This window comes from Taeniopygia guttata, chromosome 3 (assembly GCF_048771995.1).
Source record: "Taeniopygia guttata chromosome 3, bTaeGut7.mat, whole genome shotgun sequence".
Classification (NCBI taxonomy): domain Eukaryota; kingdom Metazoa; phylum Chordata; class Aves; order Passeriformes; family Estrildidae; genus Taeniopygia; species Taeniopygia guttata.
In genome coordinates this window covers 39,575,678-39,596,417 of record NC_133027.1, presented here as the reverse complement: position 1 = coordinate 39,596,417, position 20,740 = coordinate 39,575,678, and the positions used below count along the sequence as shown (strand labels likewise).

Here is a 20,740-nt window from a genome sequence, read left to right as displayed (position 1 = left end):
TGAATTTGCCTTATGTGCAGCATATTTGTGGTAAAATATGTGTGGTTGTGTTTTTTTTGTTTTGTTTTTTTTTCTTTATTGTATGTTTTGTTTTTTAATGTTACTCCATTTAGGAGCTGATGTGCCACACGTTTATTAATAGAGGGCAATGAATTAAAATGGGAATGTGAATAAGTTGTAATTAAAACAAATATTACTATGCTTCCCAAAAGCCCAAGTTGCTTGTGCTTTGGGTGTAGAGTTCAGCTCAGGGAGTGTGTCACAGAAAATGTGGATGACCTGCAACTTAAGTAACTTATGCTGACATTCCTGCATTTTCAACTTATAAATTTTTTGCTTTGTGAAGATGGGGAAAATGGTAGAAAACTTTTCAATGGCATTTATATCATCAAGACTTTAAATGTTTCCTCTTTTGAAGAAGAGTTACCTTTCTTCCGTTTGCTTCCAAAATTACTCTAGGGAAGAGAATGTAATTAGTTTCAGCTAATTGAACCTGAGCAGAGAATGAGGGTATATCTCTGTGTCACTGAGTCTTGTCATTTTCTCAGAAGCCCATAAAAGTTCAACAGCAGAGCATCTATCTCTTTCTCCTTTTATTCCCTAACATATTAAATAACTTTTCTGTTCCTTTTTAAAGAAAGGCCAGTGGGATCTGATATCAGGAATCACATACAGCTGAATATGAACTATTTGATTAAAATATAAGGAAAAAGTTTAAAAGGTAGGTATAAATAAACTAGATACTTTAAAGTGAAAGTAAGACCTTTTAGCTAGATGGTCAAGAATTACTGAAGGTGTTTCTAGCATGAAATAAAGAGCTTTAATTTCTACTTCAAGTCCTCTTTAGAATTTGTAGAAAGTTGAATGTTTTGACTATCATTCACCCCGTAGTCTTCCGAATTCCCTTCCTGTCAGGGAGGTGTGGCATAAAGATATATTTTCTTGGTATATCTTCCTTTCAAAACAGTCTAATGTTCATAAAGAGAACAATTTTTACAAATTTGTCTCTCTAAGTAATTTGAATTTCTCTGACCTACTTTGTTCATGTTCTTCAGCTTTCTGGATGTGAAAGCGCAGGGAGTAGAGAGGGAAAAGAAAGGGAAAAGAACTATGTCCACTGTTAAATATGACCTCTTTGAAAGTGTTTTCCAAGTGAAGTAACACAAAATGCTTGGTATTCTCACTGGTCAGGGCTAGCCATTCCCTGAAACAAACTGATGCCTTCATGGTTCATAAAATCTGTTTCAGGTCTCTTCTGTGTTGTTTTTTGGCCTGAAGATACAATTGATTTTTTGTAGTGCTGATTTGCCTGAAGTATCTGAATGAATTTGGTAAGTCTGATTATAGATTGTCATAGTTTTGGTGATACAGCATCCTCTCCCAAATGTGGCATGAAGAGATGAGAGAACTAAAATGATGGGAAGTCAAAGTGATAAATAATGAAGGCAGTCGAAAACCATCTAGTTTTTTTCATTGATAATGCCATCAGAGTGGTCCCTAAAATGAATCAACTGCAGAACTACTGACAGATTTAGTTCTCAATAAACTAGTAGTTTTCAGAAGAGCTGAGAGAGGTGAAATTGCACATGCAAATAGGAAATCAGGAGCCCAGATCCTAGAAGTGGGGTTGTTGGATAACGTAGTCAAATGTAGAGCTCTTTTCCTCTCCAGCCTCTTGTCCTCTGCCCTCCGGCCTGCCCCTTGCTTCTGCTGTCTCCAGGAATTAGTTTTAGTTTTGCATTTTACTTGAGGTTTGATGAATACGAATTTCTTCAGCTAAATTTGCTGCATTGTTGTTGTTTGGATGGTTTTTTGTCAGATCTGCTGCTGTGCACAGATTTTGAAATGAAAACAAAACCAGCAATGAAATCTAAGAGAATTTATTAATATCTCCTTTAGTTACAGGGAAAGCACTAAAACTGTCTGTTTTACTGGTCTGGGATGCCACTATACTGAATTAGCTATGGTTGTTCAACAGCTGGGCCATTAACTCCTTAGCCATAAAGTGTATCTTCTGTTTGCTCTAAACGAAGCTTTACTTGGTATTTAGGAATGGAATCTCATCCTGACAAGCCTGCTGCCCAAAACCATACATTTTGCTTCTGAAACAAACGTTCCTGTCCAGAAATCTTTTGTGAATGGTGCAATAGGCATCTAATGGCTTTGCTATATTTTTCTAAGTTTGCTATGTTTCTAAGTATAAACAAAATTTCCTACATGAAAAAGAAGCTGCTTAATTAGAAATTCTGAGAGGATTTTTTTGTTTGTTTATTTTGGTGTGGTTTTTTTTTGTTTTTGTCCAGGTTTTCTGTAAACCTCTCAGAATTAGGCTACTAAAAATAAATCTAAATATTCTTTCTTTTCTGAGTGAAAATTGGAGAAGTCACATAAAATCCTCATTAGGAGTATCATAAGCGTACATGCATTCTGTTTAAGAAAAAGTGAAACAAAACCCATCTAGAAGACAAGGTTTCAGGAACTGAAAAAAAGAGTTAGTAGGTTACAGAGAAACTGAAAGTAGGGATCAATTAGTGGAAGAGCTGGTGAAGAACATGTTAATAACTATTTACCTAATCTACTTCATCTGTATCTGTAAAACATCTATTATCTCTATGCTGAAATGCTGTTGAAAGTTTTTCAAGAAAGCTGCAGTTCAAAGTATAAATTTTTCTCTGAAAATAAGAAAATTTAAGTAAAGGGCTGAGTTTGAGGTTCTTATTTAAGAAGTTAGACAACCATATGGTGTGATCTATGTTTGATACTGAAGCTGAAAAAAAAATGGAAATTATGTGGGCAAAATGTTTGGTTAACTAGATTAGATTTTGAATTTTGATGCATCCCAAACTTCCTCTGTTATTGTGAAAATATTGCTCCTCTGCAACAATTCCTGTATATTAAGTAGTATTAAATCCTTAAGAATATCTTTCTGTTTTCACTTGGGAAATGATGGAGACAATTTTAGTGCAGCTTTTCAGTTAATATGCTTATTATGACTTGAACTATGGACTAAAAGTTAATTCTTGCTCCTTGACTTCTCAGCTGACTTGCCCTATACTGTGTGAGCTCTGTCTGCAATGCTAATTTAGTTATTAGAAATGGTAAATCGTACACAGTGTATTGTGGATTGACGCTTTTTAGATTGAAAATAAATAAAACATGTTCAAATTAATATCTGCAAAGTCAAAATGGATCTTTTGAAGTTTTTTAATAAGCTATATAAGTTATATACATTTAACTTAATTGCATTTTTTTTTTTGCCTCCGCTAAAGGTACTATAACTATTACTTCTATAAAAAACTTAAGGCTAGAACCAAATTGAGAGTAAAACAGTTTGTAAGAGTTTCCTTCAAAGAATTAGAAAAGTATATTCAGGGAGCTTATTAAAAGCCAAGCACTTGAGAGGAAAAATATGTAGGTAATTTCTACTGTAATCCTTCACAGTATTGTGGCATCAGAGAACCAGAAAAAGGGCAGGTTGACTATTTAAGTCAGCATAACCCTTCTTTAATTTCATAAAAAGAAGCCCCTCTTTACAGAATGGTGTGTCTAATTTCTTCTATAACATAGCATTATTGTGAAAATAGCAGAAGTAGCAAATGCATTTAAGACAATTTTATGAACACACTTCTCCTTACTCAGAGAAGCTTTTATCCCTGTGCACTTCCTAATCTTTGTGCTGCTGCTGTCACAGTGAGTTCTCTTGTCCCTAATATTAATGAAAAATATATGCTGCATGTGAAAGTGAATAGTATCCAGTTAATAGCTCACAGCAGAAGCTGTGGCAATCTTGTGTTTTATTTCTTGCTTTCAGACACATCAGCAATGTGTGCCTTGTGGCTCTGGTGAAAGTATTTTTGTATATTTTTCCATTAATGACTGTTTCTGACTTCACAGTCCCCCTAATAAACACAAAACACCAACAAAAAGGAGAGTGTCTGTTGAGTATTTAACACTTTTTCCTTCTATTTTTCTTCATTTAGAAAAGATTTTCCATTTAGGAAAAAATATCTCTTTGAATGTATATGCTCTTCGGAAAATTTTGCTTAATATCAAGCTAATTTATAAGTCTAATTCAGAGTAGCAAATGCAACCAAGTATAAAACTTGCATGCAATAAGAATTGGGCTCAGATACTGTATTTCTTGAGTTTAGATCCTGTCAGGGCATGTATCTGTACATTTTTATTTAGCTGGGTGGCCCCGCTGCTTGTCTTAAGGAGGATAAAGTTGCTCAGATCTCTAACAAACAGGGTTTTTTACCCAGGGTAATTTGATACTTTAACCTCTTAATTTTTATGATTTGGATTAGTTACATGTGTCTCTTGGCAAGACATGGCTCTACTGCAATAATAGTACCAAGCATTTTTCCAGTAAAAGTCTTAATTAACTTCAGTTGTTAATATCATCTTATATCTGTGCATACCTCAAATGTGTGCGACTGATGGGTAAAAAAAAAGGAAGTACATGATTGAGAAACACAATTACTGTTACTATTTTGTAATGTATTTAGTATACATAAATGCAAAAATTATTTCTTGTTGTAATTGTAAAATGCACTAAGGCTTTAGAGAGGCTGGAGTAAGTCTACAGCAGACTGGATGCTGATTTTCTTTTTAATAAAAAAAATTCTGATACTATGTATTATCATAAGTAAACATGCTGAGAAACTGTAAAAATGAGGTTTCTACTTTTCACTAAACAAGTTATAAATGTTTTAAGGAAGTAATGCCTAATGCAGGAAACTATCTGTAGAATTGCAGGCTGAGGCACCATCCCCAGAACTTAATGGAAAGTATCCTATTAACTTAATGAGAATAACATCATGTGTTGATGTTTTCCTACTGAGGAAAGTGCTAAAGTTTTAGGTAAGTGTAAGCGTATACTTAAACCTGAAACTTCTAGGTTGATGAAACATATTTAAATGCATGCTTTATTAGCATTTTAAGAATTGCAATATTGTGCTGCTATAAATGTACACAGAGAAGTGACTATAAACAGCGCCCTAAAATTCCCCTGTGGTACATCTCCCACTGATGAGATGCATAATCTCTAGTATAATTATTGGCTATAACTTGTTATTATTCTTTCCTTGCATGTAGTGAGTATGAAATACCATGGGTTGTAGATGACTGGTGTTCGTTTTGCAGTGGATGGAACATGGAGGATTAAACTTTTGTTGGGGGGTGGTCAAGTGGTTTTTGGCGGTCTTCTGGCAGGTGACTAATGTGGTGGCCTTATGTAGTCATATGCATGTGACCTGCTGTATGTTCCCTTTCTTTGTCTTACTGCATGTGTCCTCATAATGTCACTAAAGTGCAAGTGTCCCCTGAGAGTTGCTAGAGCTAATTTTTCTCAAATGACCATGTATATGCTTTATTTCTAGTCTTATAACATAGTGTATGTGTGCATATTTTCCTATGGAAGTCTAAACCCATGTATAGGAGAGGGCAGAACATCCTTCATCCACTTGTGATGGACCATCAAAATAAAACTCAGGAGTTGTATGGAGCTTATATTAATGGCCTGATCCACTTGACCTGAAAAGTTAAAATGGCATGGGGCCTCTGACCCTCCAAATCCCACAGTTTCTCAGTTTATGGGCTAATGTTTATTTGTGAGTAGTAAACATAGTATTTTTTTAACTTTCTGAGTGTACCAGCTTTTTTTTTTACACTAAACTATTTCAATTACTATGTGGTTAGATTTTGAGAAAGAATGATACCTTTAATGGAAGTGTGTGTGGTGCCTATTTGAATCAATCAATTTGTGTCCACAGAGGGGTATAGTTGCTGTTGAGAAACTTAGTAAATCTCTTATATAAAATACTGGAACCCTTGCTTAGCTACCATGAAAATTCTAAAGAATGTTGGCAATTGAGGTTTTGTAAGTGAAGTTTATTGTATTCCGAAAAGTTTGGCAGTTTGGGTGCCAAACAGCTGATCTCTAATAATGCTGTTCAAAAATTCTACTAATTACACGTTCAAAATTTTTTCTGTGGGACACGGTCTGAGTGGACAACATGTGGCTGTGACCACTGGCCATATTAAAATGATCTCATGCAACTCATGTTATCCAGGCTTAGGTAAATTATTTTTATTGCTGAGGAGAATTTGAGCTTGGATCTCTTGCTTCAAATAGGGCATGTCTCTTAACCGACATGCAGTCACTGTTAGAAGGTTTTATTAGCTACTGCTGAAAATTGTTCTTCTCATAGTGTAGCAGGTAGAACCGTTCATACAGAGTGACAGATTCCAATGCCTTAGGTTATGAGTTTTCTTTTTCATATATTTATTTATGTGAATATATATAATATATAAAACACACTGACATGCATAAAAAATATAAACTATTTAATGTTTACTATTTGTGCACTAGTGATTCCAAATATTGACATAATTTTGTTTTGACTAATTATTTGCATTGTGTATATACATATTTATTAGGTGAATGGTAGAACTGGAGAAAAAGTTATACTGATTTTTTTTTTTTGCTTATAAGAGTGATGTGTTTGTATGTCAAAGCAAATGGAGATGTATTGATCTTTTCCCTTGTTTCTGCTAGAATGTATAGGTTTTTTTAAGTCTTAAAATATTAAGTAAAAAAATGTAGCTAGGAAGAAAAAAGATCATATGGAGCAGATTTTTTATTTTAAGATGATATTTGGTATTTTGTTTTTAATTGCTACATAGAGATAGTTTTGGAATGTAACTGGAATACTTTCAAAGAGAGGGTATTCATCCTTGATTTAATTTTCTTTTATCAGGCCCATGATACACCCTCTTAGCTGAAATCAAGCATTGAAACTTGGATATTTGATTTCTCAAGTTTCAAAATGTCAACGTATTTTTTCTTGATTGATTTATTTGCACAGTAAAGAAATTAAATAACTCTCCTTTTTTTTTTTTTTTGTTCAATTTATTGAAAAGGTTTGTTCTATATCAGTAGCTCTTCAGGAAAACATAGCATTCATTATATTATTTACTGAGTATGTTATAATTGTGACATTGTTCTGTGCTGATTATGCAAGAATACATTTGTCTGTTATACAGAAAAATTGGCATTTTTCAAGGTGTGGTAAGTTTTATTTGCACTAACTAGAAAAAAAGAGTAGTGATAATGTCCTTCCAAATGATAACTAAAGGAAATGGATATTGTTTTAACTGTTAGCAAATCCCAAAGCTCTGCGTTGTCACCTAATTATCTCACCTATGGACATCTCAGCCGGATTTCATCTGCAGTCTGATGCTGGGAAGTGTGAAAGTATCATGTGCTTAAAATCATAAGAAGGATTGAAAATCATATCCCCTTGTGCAGATGGAATAGAATTTTCAGTCTGTGGTCTCTGACTGTCTCTTCTCTTTACTTAACACTTATAATTAGTTGTATATCAATTAATTTTCTGATTAAAAGGCATAATTTTTTGTCTTTATGATGCATATGCTTGTCTGTCTGCTTTTGTTTGTCAGTTAAAATAAGTCCCTACTTGTCCTATTATTGAAAAATGTCTTGTCAGTGGAATTGCTAGTGGATAATACTGGTAAACAAGGGAGAGAAATGGCATCTTTTTTTAAAACAGTTTTTCTTTTCCCTGGGCAAATGCAACATAGGAGGAGACAATGACATACTTACTTTTGATCTTTTATCTTAAAGATTTTCTGTCATATTTAGAGCTACAGTCATTGTATTGTGTATTATTGTTGTAAAAAATCATGTATCCAAGAAGAAAAGATTCAAAATTCCATGACAAGTAGAGATGAATGGTTTTTAGAAAATAAAGCACAGGCTGATAGGACAAATGATGTGCAGTATCTGAGTAAGGGATTTTATTTCCCTCCTTAATACAAGGACTAAATGAAAATGCAATACTTGTTCTCACAAAACAAACCCCACTTTTATAATTCTGCCATTTAAAGACATTTTGTGTGTTTAAGGAGTGACAAGGGTATTCATTATTAATTAACATTCAGGAGATAACTGACTGTCAGTTGCCAGTCAGAGTGGAGCTTGGAAGAATGTTGACATTGATTGATGGACATTATTCTGGGACTGTGCACAAACAACCTGCTCAGGTCATCTGAATACATAGCAACATTACAGATCAGCTCTCCATACACAAAAAGCTTGGGCTGTCCTTTCCAACAGGAGGATATCCTTCCAGGTATCCTAGATTCCCTTGATTTTTAAGCTAAGCCTTCACTTTCCTGCCCTGTGGTCACCAGTTAAGAAAACTTCAGTTTTGTGTGGTATATATGGATAAAAAAATGTCACTATTCTGTTTCTAGGTGTTTGTGATTGTGAGGTGCTTAAGCATTCAGCTTGAAGCAATATCTTTTATGTTGCTTTTTGGAGTGCTATATGTACTTACCTAATGGATATATACTAATGGAATTTTTTCTATGGGCAGAAGAAAATCCCCAACCCCTAATTTATATTGCTTCAAAATGATGGAAGTGGTCTTTCAATCTTGCCATCTCTATGGTCTCTTCAGAAGTGAGTTTTAAATATCTGCAGTGATACCAGTTGCATGCATCTTCTGGAATCAATAATGTATTTAGATTCAGTGAAATGGAGACACCCTTATGGCACACTCACACCTTTTTAAAGGAGGGTATAAGCAAGCTCTTAGTGTGTCACATGCCAGTTCCATGTATCCTAAACTGAGTAGCCTGTTCTCTGTGGGAAGAGTGTCTGAACTTCTCCTGCTTTTTGTGGTGGGCGCCTGCTTGTGCAACAGTGGTATTACTTAACTAAAGAAACAGAGAATGGTAAATTATGGGCTGTAGAGACTTGCAGGGTGGTGACACTTTCCTATGTAAGTGAACAGCCTGGTCATCAATATATGATAAGCACCTGCTGCACAGATACTTATTTCTCATAATTTTTCTCAATCTTAATTTTTTAAATATGCTTCCAAATATATAATGGTTAGATTTATTAACTAAGACAGAGGGCTGCTCATTAAGGTGGTTGAAAAGGAGAGCATATGAATGGAGCCCTTTTTCCGTGATTATTCATGGGGGCAAAACTCCTGTGCCCCATGTGTTACATGACTCTGTAGGTTAAAAATTGGATCTGTCGTGTCTTCTTTAAAATCCCCATAACTTTTAGCTTTGGGAGACATTGCAGTTCCACCCACTCCAGATGGAAGAAGTGTGCTGCTGGGAATCCCTTGCCAATCTCTGTCCCTGATAACAGTTTCTGAAGCATATTGGGGAAATCTGTTGAGAGCTGTTAAAATTTCATACTTATGTGCCAGTTTTCTCTTTCTCTGTTTCTTCCAAGTACCCGCTACTGGGGTTCCTTAATTCTTCTTTTGGGGCTGGCAGGGTGTTCCTGCAATGAGGCAGAGCCCACTGCTTTTACCCAGTGGAAAAGGGCACCACAAACGTTTCTGTTGCAAAACTGCTCGTTTTCCCTTGGGTAAAATCTTGCTTGCTTTATTCATAAAAAAAAAAAATCATAATGAGTCCCTTGGGACTGCTTGTGAAAGTAAGAAAAACAGGAATTGGCCCCATGTCATAACCATCTGTTATTAACACAAAGAGCAAGGGCCCAGTCTTGCAGTCCTTGCTAAAAGCAGTTTGTTTAATAGGAATTACTACAAATATGAAAAATGTGTGTTTTCCTCATTACTGTGACAATATTCCCTTCCAGTAGTGAAAAAAAAAAAGTCATCATGAATCTTGGTGTACAATCACACAATTGCATTATTTTATATTATGGTAGGCTGTATGCAATAAACATCTCATTCCAAGGAATATATGTATTGCAGTATTTTCAAAAATCACTTCAGCTACTTTCACACATATTTTTTTCATAGTATATCTTTTTATTTTATGGCTGAATTATGACTGGGTTTTCTTTTCTACTGTTTTTATGTCTAAGGTAAACATTTTCTTCTTATTTTTTTTTATTTTTTATAGCAGTTAGTTTGAAATTTTTTTCTCTCTTCCAGCAGAAAATATTTGACTTTTTACTCCCCTGCCCCAGACACACACACTCTCCAATCCCCTCCGTCAATTATAACTACGAGTGTTACTGGAAAACTGAAATAATTTGATCCATATTGTCATGACACATCATGGCAGAGAGGTAGTTTTGGTGGCTTGTTACTTCCATTCGCCTGTAGGATGAACTGCTAGTTTGGATTGCATTTTTTTTTTCCCAACTTTGTTATCTCCCCTATATTTTATATTTCTATCTTCATATTTGAGAGGATTTTTCCATACTATTCAATACAAACCCCATATCTCTGTAAATGATCAGATGTCTTCCTGCCCATTTGTTTTTCCACCAGTTCATCACTAGTCCTGAGAATTATGCCCAGTCCCTGCAAAGTAACTTGAGCCATGAGTGTTAATAAGAGCATTTAATCCATGCTCCTTCACTTCTGGCTATAAATCTGTTAGGCAGAACACGGGTTGCTATAATCCTGTTGATTGCACCTCAGTGGCAGGCCAGTCCCCTGGCAGGCTGTAGTGCCTTTAAGGGTGCCTTTGAACAATCGGTCTGGCACAGAGCACATGCAGCACAGCCCAGAATCTGGGAAAATATATAAATTATGATAGGAGGCTGCGTGTTTCCATGGTGTATGCAGAAAAAAAGGAATTGGTGTATTGGATCAAACAAGTGGCTTGTCAAATCCATTACTCTTTTGCCAGCAAATGTCCAGTAGCAGATGTTTGGAAAAAAAGAAATGAAGGAACATCAGTTTTGCTTTTCTTCAACCCGAAAGCATTCTCTAAAGCTCTGTTATGTCTCCTTTATATAATTTCTCCTGTTATTTTGTCATTCAACTGTTAGAATAATTGTTTTCATTTCATGTTACAGATATATTCCATATAAGCTTAGTGTATTTTTATGATTTTTCTTAAGTTTGTGCCCTCAGATTGAAATAGACCGGAAATTCTACAGATGTTTGTATTATTAACTATTCAAGCCTTAAATTGATACTTTGAACTTGACTGAAAAGGCCCTTGAGGATCTGATGTAGAAGCATACACAGTAACATCACTAAACTGATTTCTGTGCATTTAGAGATGTAGATTTTTAACAGTTTGATGGAGAAAACTAAATTCATAATTTGTAAAATGATGTGTAGAACAAATACAGTAGAATTTTTTTACAGATGTTAACAGCAACTTCTTTTTCTATATTTATAGACACTTTGGGCCATTGAAGGGTTAATCCCCAACCCCCCCAGGCATGCAGGGTATCACTTTCCTTAAAATGCCATTGGGAAACCGAGATAAATGGTGAAGCATTTTCTGTGTTGACATGATGTTCGCCTGTCCGATTGCATCCTTCCCAACAGACAGCAGAGAAGCAATTACAAAAAAAGACATCTGTGCCAAGGTTTGGCTAGCCAGGGAGGGCAAGCTCTTGTGTTTAAGAGGTAGAGAATCCAATCGATGAAAATGTCTGGGCCTGTTAGCACCAATAAAGCTGAAGGCCACTGGGAAGCTCAGGGAGGGTCTTTTGTTGCGAAGATAGAAAAGAGGCCGAAGCTGTGACACTTGGGGAGGAATAGGGTCAGCCAGTACGATCATCCATCTTCCTCAATGGCAGCTTTCTGTCAGTTTTTAACCCTGCTCAGCAGAGGATCTAAACCCCTATTGTTGGCACCAGCCAATTCTCAGCCAAGTGTAAATGAAGTTAATATTCACTGACCTTATGCATAGCCAATGAAGGCCCTTGATGTCATCCTGGAAATAATGTTATCTGACACTTCAAAAAGCAGATGTTGGCAGGTTGTTTGTGGTTTTTTGCTGAGCCAGTAGCAGAGACACATTGTTTAGGCACCTTGCATTTAAACTGATTTCCATAATAACCACAAATAGGCCTTTTTGACCTTAAATTGACATAGTTATGGTTTTAGTTTGCATATCATTATATGCTGCTCACAAAGCATTGCTAACTTGCACTAAGTGGTCAGGGAGAAGTAGCTTGGTTCACTTAGATAAGAAATATATGGGTCAGTGAGCAAAATTTATTTATGCTGATAAAACAGTGAGTAATTAAAATAGTTTAAATAGTTCAAAGCAGACATTTTTAGAGCAAAATGAAGAATAGCATTTTATTTTGCAACCTACCTCCATGAAAGGAAATATATAATAAGTAAAAAAAAAAAAGAAAAGATACCACTTTCAGAGGTACAGGCAGCTTTTATTTTAAAAGGCCTATTGCAAGGAACCATTAATGTCTTCCTCTGTACCCAGTAATATTTTGTCATGGTGAAACATGTTATTCTAATGTTTTAATTACAGAAAGTTAAATAATTATTACAGGTTCCACTTTGCCAGAATTTTTTCTAAGACAGAAGCGTACTGGTGATATCTGCATATTTGTACAGTGGATTTCATCCAGATAGATCCCCAAGCCTTGTGCAGACTTTTAGAAACAGAACATATCCTCTTGTGTAAAAGCCAGTGTCAAACATATGTTGTAACTCTAGGGTGAAACATTGTGGTTCTTTTTAAAACACAGTGCTATTTCTCAGCAGCCTGTGGTTCTGATTCGACAAAGGTTATAAACATGTACCACACATGGGAGGTGAAAAATACTTGATTTGGTTTATTTTTCTTGTAAATTAGCTGTAATTCTGGCTCTTGTGTGCTTATCTTATGTGAGATGAGCATAATAACATATGGTAATAAAGTGCAGATGCAGGATAAGTAGTCATTAATAAAAAATTTCAGCTGTATCAACCAATGAACTTGGCACAACCATGTTTTTCCCCTCTGTGTACAAAAGGCAGCAGCAGGTAACAAAAATCTAGAAAATTCTCTATTATGACATGGTATTAGTATTAAAAATATGTTTGAATAATGATAGTACAGTTACCACCCTTCAGGCTGTGATGCATTCCTGTCCTTTTGAAAAAGAACTCAAAATATCATGACTTTTTTTTTTTCTTGTTTTTTGGTCAAAGAATGAGTTAATCGTTGAACAGAGAAAGCTTGATAATCACAGTTGCTTAGGAGGCAATTATCTGACAAGCTGGCAAAGATGAGAAATACCAGAACAGATCTGCATCTAATTGAAATCACTCAAATCTGATCTTAAGATAAACAGTCCTAGTATTTTTGGAAACTGTGTTATTGATTGTGTTCTTCCCATCAGTTATGTTTGTTTGTACCTGTTAGAGAAGTGAACATGTTTCTTGTAGTAACAGATTTCCTTAGAAACTCATCAGCTAGAGATTTCTCGCTATGTCTTTGCTCAGTATTAACTCGCATCAGATGGGATTTAACAAAAAAAAAAAGAGAGAAATAAATTCACTAGGTTCCTGGATGAAATTTTGAGGAATTGGTGATGGATTTTGTTTGAAGTACAACATTGTATTTCATTAGCTTCTGGTTATTTGTGTGATGTCTGTGACATATGATGGCTCAGTCATATAGTTCAGATGATTAAAAGGCTAATTTTAGTTTAGAACTGATTTTAATGGGCTATCTGATAGGACTAATTTGTCCAGATAGATTAAATCAGATTCTCCCTCCATGCCTGCCCCAATCTTATATTCAGTTTATTCTACAATTATTCTGAAAACACATGAAGTTAGCTGAAAATTTCTGAAATACAGAATTACAGCCAGCTACTGAACAGTGTGGAATGACAAATGAGCCAGAGAGCACTGAAAGCAATGAGGCACCTTAGTGGTCCTTTAACAAGCCCTAAGTCTGCTAAGCAAGCAAATTAATTTGTTTAAGACTTTACAAAGACCCATTTCTTCTATAGGTTATATGGAGTAATAACCAGATTGAGGCACATTTTTGTTTTACTATTCTCCTGTAAAGTGGTTCATTTCTGGCTCAGTTTTGTCTGTCCCTTTGTCAGGCTTTATCCTATGAAAAGTGTAGAATGCCAAAGGAAACATCAAACTGACCCAATTCTGCCCTCTCCTCCCGCAGAAATGGATACTGAACTACAAAAGTTTATTTTCTATTTCTGGTAGGAGACTGTGAAAGAGAAATTTGCCTTTGTGAATTAACCCATGGACAGATTGATTCATTTCATCCTGTTGGTATTGAATATGTTCTTATTTTAGTTGAAAGTTTGCAAAATGCTAGCTTTCCATGGGCAGGCCACTGAAGAAGTGATCCAAAAATAATATAAATTGAAAGTGTTTGGTTTAATGTACTTTTCTATTTGTTTGTGGGGTTTTTTTTTTCCCTTAAACAAAGCAGAACAAAACAAGAAATGCTTTGGAGTAAATGTCAGCAGAAGATTCATTAGGGGATAGGGACACAGGTAGCTGGGAGGTGTGGGGAGGTGGTTGGGGTCTCTCCTGCTGATGGAAGGTACTACCAGCAGTGAGTTTGCTGGTGACATTGGTGCTGTGTCTGGGATTCTGATGGAGGAAACCTGTCAGAGGCTGTGAATACGATGTCCTTGCTTAGAACTAGGTTGTTTTTGCTCTTAATTAATCTCATCTGTAAGAGGCGAGGTCTTCAACAGCAGATTTTTTGGCCATTTCCATTGTATAGGATAATATACAATTTTCTGGACTCTGGTTCTCTGCAGAAATAGTCTGTATAGATCTGAGTTCATTTGTATTGCGTTGTTAGCATGGCTGTGATTTTCTCTGACAGTTACATCAGCTGGGAAGAGAAGAATGGAATTAGATATGAAAAATTGCTTTGTTCTCCAGAGTTTCTAGAAAACATCTTTGAAGCTCTACTGTGAAGTCTGTAGCGCATCTGCAGATGATTTGTACTAATAAAAAATAGCCAGCAAAACTCTGTTGGAGAAAATAATATTGGAAGAAAAAAACCACAGAAAAATCAATTGTATGAGGAGACAGAATATTTAGTACTGACTCATCTTCCCTAATCAGTAGAAAAATGGATTATATGACTAATAAAGAATCACCTCAAAGAGAACAGTTAAACCATACACCATTTTGTTGAACAGATCAAAAATATTGTAAATAACCTACCAATAATGAAATACATGGTTTTACAACAAACAAAATATGCCATATGGGCGATAAAAGGATCAAATGAATGGCGTAAAGCACCTGCTGTCAGATTGAAGCCTGGGAATATATCCCTGGGGAGAAAGAAGGAGAGGGTAAGTCAGTTATGAGGAGCTGTGGAGGGGTGAGGAGATACAGTCTAAAGATAAGATTTTGGGCAGGGGCTGAGTTTGAGGAGGATGGTGATGATTCTCAGCTTATACTCTATACTTCAGTGTGCCAGGCAGTGGATATGTCAAAAGGTGATGAGCACAAATGGAAGGCAGGAGCTCTCCTTGCTGTGGAAGGCATTTCATCTGATGGCTGGCATAGCACGGCAAAGTGGTGTCTGAATGCTTTGCACAGCATTTGTTATTTGCACATAACCAACGCCTCAGCCAGTGGGGGTGTGCTGGGGAGCTGCTGCCACTAATGTCACAGCACCACACAGCCACCCTTGCTCTGCTCCACCAGTTCTTTACTTAGAGCTCTGCCTTTGTTTTGTAACGTCAATAATGCAAATGTACAAGAATAAAGGTGAGGCCTGACCTTGCCCCTTTGAAATGACTGGAAGATTGTCTTTACCTTCTGTAAGCACTAAGGTCTATTTGATGCCTCTCTTTTGTTTTTTGGGGTTTTTTTAATGGCAACAGTTTTCAAAGTGCCTTTCACACACAGAGAGAAGATAATTTTTTAACAGATGAATTATCTGTTTTAATAGATGAAATATCAATGGTAAATATTGTGGAAATACCTTTCATAAGTAACAAAAAAAAGAAGGGCTCATTTGTAAGCACAGCCATATCCTTACTTAGTGAAGGAGAATAAGGTAACGTTCTTCCTCTTCCTTGCTGCTCCTCTTTCTCCTCAAATGGCAGAGAGTGTGACAAAAATTAGGTTTTTGTATTACCCTTGCAAAAGACCTCACTGTGTTTTATCCATATGGCAAAAGAGACAGGAAAAATGCCACTAAAAAAACCCAAAAAACAAGATGCAATTTTAATTTGTGATCTCAGCCTAAGGTGATCGGGCTCTGTGCTTTTCATTATGCAAGCTGGAATGTCTCTTTTCTCTATGCACCACCAAGTGTGTGCAAAATTGGAAATTAAAGATGAGCCGAGTAAAAGAAGAATGGTTCTGAAGCTGAGAATTATTGTTTGTTTGGGTTTTTTTTAACTTCTTTAGCTTTAGATAGACACACATAGCTCATGTAGCTGAAATACTTGGATCCCCACAATATCAGGGATGTCTGAAATAAAAATTATTCTTTAATCCCTCTGTATACATCTGTTCAGTCTCTGAATGTAATTGGTTCATCTTTTCAAAATATTTTTTACAACTGGAAGAATAAAAAGCCATTTTTTTTCCTCAAGCTAGAGTTTAGGTGGTCATTCAGAAACAATAGCAACAACAAAACCACGTGATTCTTGGCACTGGAATATAAGATTGTTTTAGAATTAAGAAAAAAAAAAGTAAGAAATTGGCAACTTCATATGCTCAAGCGTGCTTAGATTTTGAAGCCCATTTAAAAACCCTCATTTAAAATAACTGCAAAATTATTTTCTTTTTGTATTTGTTTGGTTTAGGATTCTTTTTCTGTGGTTGTTTTGTTTTGTGTTTAATATTCTTTATGATAAACCAGCATATCTTGAAGGACTAAACCAGGGATCTTAATTCATGTCATATACCACTGACAGGACTGCTTAGGAAGTGACAGTCTAATCATAATAAATTTGAGCAGCTTTTACCTGTACATAATCATCATAGGCAAAGTGTCTTCAAGGGTGGGAGAACATTTATTTGTTGCATTGGTGTAAAGGGGGATGTCATTTAACTTGTGGAAACAGTTACCACTGATGAGGAATGGGGAGGAGAGAAACCCCTTGGGGGCTTGGGAAGATCCAAAGTAAAAACTGGGTTTGTATTGCTGATGAATAGCAAAACCATCCTTTTTCTTGCAAACTAAGCATACTTCCTGCAGAATTCACCAAGTAGACCATAAGCATGAATGGTTGTCTCTCTCCCATATGATTGTAGAGGCCCTTGTGGAGTGAAATCTTTGCTACAGTCTGCGTGTGTAAAATACTCTCTACAGCGAAACTGCAGAGGACTTTGAGTACATGAGATCTGGCTCTTTCACAGCCTCTCCCTTGCAGCACATCAGGGAACACGGGACTTACATTCCAATGTCTGCGTAATTAGAGTCTCCCTGTGGGGTAATTTTAGGTTAAAAGTGAGGAAATATCCTTCTACACTGAGCAGCAGAAGGCTTCTAGTCAGGGCACACCTGTTCCTCCGTGCTGAAGAGTGCAGGATAAAACAGGAACTGTTGGTGTAGAACAAGCATATCAAGGATAATCCAGGTTTTAAAGTGGTTTAAACTGAACAGGAGCACGACTTACTCTGTTTGCATGGTTATAATCAGGAACAACTGGATGTGAAGACTGCAGTGAACCTTAGCTTGCAAATCAAATGTTTAACTATGAGTTCCAGTGTCTAGCTTCTTTAACACTGAATGCTAAATGGGGATAAACTACTGGATATGCAATACCAGTCTGGTTATTTCAGAACTGTATTCCTCTGCATTTTTCTACTTTGCATGTGTTTTTTACTTCCACTGAAGTAATGCACAGTTCTCTCAGTATGCACCCATAGAATTTTACAGCCTTGCTGCTGCCCATGTATGTTATGACATCTGCATTCCTGGAATGACCAACTCCTGCTCTGCTGAATTAACTGAAATATCCCATTATTCACTGAGTTTCTTTGCAGCACTGAGAGGTAACACTTAATCCTATGCTAAAAATAAAAGCATGGTAAAGTTATGCTGGACAATAAAATAAGTTTGAATTTGCCTCATGGCATGAAGTGCCTCTTGCCAGCTCTTGTAGTGTTCTCACAAGCTTTATGGCTATTTGCTGCTGTACAGTTTCAGCTCCTGCAGAAATATATTTCAGTTTCTATTCTTGAATTTTTTAAGGGTCAGCTGTCAAGCACTTCTGATGTTTTACAAATGTGTAGTTAAGGATATCAAAAGGAGATAATAAGTGATAAAGGGTAATCAAAAAAGAAAAATAGAAATGCTCATATTTTAAAATCTCCAATGCAAATAAGTAGAGGTGACCCTCCTGCAGTTAACCCTTCTGTATGCATATCATTCATTAGCCAGAGAGTTTAAAATTTTTTGTTCATGTATTTTCCAGTTATGGTCTATTTAAGGCTGTGTGAAAGTCCCAAATAATCTGTTTGCTTCAAAGGAAGAAAGTAATGCCTTCTATGCGGTATTATTTTAGGACTAAGAGAATGCCTTTCTATTTTTGTCACAAAGCTGTTGCCTATGGTGCACCTGAGACTTGAAGGGGGTCATCTCAATGGAGTTAAAAGTGGTTGTTCTTTTATGAATAAAACACCGTGTATTATGTTTGTGCCTGTCTTGTCTGCTTTCACAGGGGCATCTCATTTAAGGTCATTAAGAAGTCATTGATACATTTATTCTCACCACAGTGAGCTAATAACATTCAAAGGCATTAGTATCTGGCTACTGTGCATTTGCAAAAAGTTGCAGTGCCAGGTCAGCGCACATCCTGCTTTTCTATGATGAGAAATATTAACATACTAAGTTAAGCCAGAAACAGATATGTGTCAGCTTTCTGTATTACATTTTACTTTTTTTCATGTTCCTATAGTACTGAGGTAGGTAATTAGCATATCTTATGGATAATTTTACATTGTTATTTTCAATTTGAAACAATGATTAAACATAGTTTGACAAACTTATAAAATGATGTAGTAAAAGGTAATTCTCTAATATGACCAGGAATCTCATGCTCTCCCTTGCTGCCTCAGTAAGCACACAGAATTAATAGAATCTCACAGTACGCTGGTAGAAATTAAAAACAAAACAAAATTATGTGTACATCACGGACAAGCAAAATAATTTTCTTCCTATTTGGAAAATGATCTCTTTTAATTTGGCCACTGGAGCAACTATAAGTTCCTAAAAATCATAAGCTTTGTGTGGAAAATACCACTTTCTACAAAATATTCCAATTTATGCATGTTTTTCTGCCACTACATCTTATTTGCATAAGATAGATTCATCCATGTTTCTATGAAAACAAATGGTAAACCTCCTGCTGAATTTATTTATCAAGAATTGCATAAAAAACTGGATGCCATTTTCTGTTTAGCTATTCCCACTGGGTTTTCACTGGTGGAAGTTAGAAGGTGTAATTTTGGCCTTGGTGATGTGAATGGTGTGAGTCTTAGTTTAATTGGACCAGGAATTGACCCAAAGTATTCTGCTTATTATCTTATATTAATTTTCATGACAGATAGTTGTGATGTCACAAAGCAGAGACATCGTGGGTAAAACAGACATCTAGAGGAGGTGCATTTCTAAGCCTCACAGACCATGATTTATTTTAAATTACCTGTAGTAAGAGAAAACAAGTGGTGTAAAATCAGTGATGTTTAAAGATGTTTCACACCTTGCTGTCAGAAAGAGTTAATGTTTTTATTGTATAGTGGTGAAAATGAAAAGGAACGTTAAAACTTCTTTCTGATTTTTAGCATAGCTGTAATGAATATGCTACATGCACTGCCTCCTATAGTAAATTTGGATCTGAACAACGTACAGGACACTGAATGATACAGGATCAAGGTTTCTCTTTCTATTTTGATTCCAAAAGTGTTGTCCACTGTCCCAGGAGAAGTGAACTTCATCTGACGTGACTTGACTTTACATCTGCACAGGAGGTTACCCCTTGTAAAAGAGTAGAGTTGTGAATGAAACCTTTGTCTTCAGCTTCCTTGTAATCCTGCAGTACAGTTGAGCATGTTAGCTCAGTTGGAATAATGTGCTGATTTTCTAAAGATGAAAAAGAAAAAAAAAATTAAGCCCTTTCCTCATTTTAGGTTCCCACTTCTGTACTCTCTTAAATTTCACACTACCTGCTTTGGTTTTAGCAACTCTGATTTCAGTCTGTCACCTTCCCTGGCTAAATGTAAAAAATGATACGCTCCTCTCCTTGAAGGAGAATATTCAAGAAATGCAATCCCAGTGAGAATGCTGTTTTGTAGCAGCAGGGATTCTTTTTTCCTGTCATTTTCTTAATTTGGTCTCTGTTTCAGATCTTTATCAGCACCTGTCCTTTTAAGGAAACAGATTAAAATGTCTGGGGGTAAACAGAGGATTGATTTGGTGTGAATGTACAGCTTCTGTGCTTTTACAATACATGCAGTTATGAACAGGGATACCACAGGCTTTAATGTCCTTAAGGACTCTTAGCTGCTTTCCTTCCTTGCCTTTGTGCATGCTGATTTTAGTTCTCCTTTCACTATATTAGGCATAAATTAAATGTATATTTGAAAATATTTTCCTTTTATTTATAACAAGGAGCATGTTGTATAAAATGCTGGATAATGCCATTAGGGCTGGAGAGGGGCTGTCCTTTACAAAACGGTGGAGATATAGAAGAAAATACTAAAGATACTTGGGTTAATAAAATGATAACAATATTCTGAAATATTACAGAATATATCGCAGTAGCTCAAATATATTGATGACTGTCTAACTGGGTTAGAGATAAAAGCAGTAGACATGCATTTGCTCTGCTTGCTCTCATTTAATTTCATCATAGTGAGTCACATAGGCATCAAGATTTATATGTGTCTGATAAGTAGTCAGGATAGAGAGTGCTAATGATGGTTGTAATGCTTTCTAGAATTCCATTTCTTCTGACTTTGGTTGACATTGTGACTCTAAATACTGCAGATTCTAG

General features: G+C 35.9%; 1 protein-coding gene across 12 annotated transcripts in view; it reads left to right on the top strand.

Annotated features, from left to right (window-relative positions):
- The window catches only part of EPHA7 (EPH receptor A7), a 163,898-nt gene that overhangs the window by 13,043 nt on the left and 130,115 nt on the right, over positions 1-20,740 (top strand). The window contains exons 4-6 of one of the 12 annotated variants that reach the window (XR_012054967.1): positions 638-721; positions 1,249-1,331; positions 4,751-20,331. The exons of 10 other annotated variants lie outside the window; for them this stretch is intronic. The gene's annotated coding sequence lies outside the window, so the exon portion shown is untranslated. Of the gene's footprint in view, positions 1-637; positions 1,332-4,750; positions 20,332-20,740 lie in introns of those variants that run through there. One more of the 12 variants, XR_012054966.1, reaches the window with a different exon arrangement.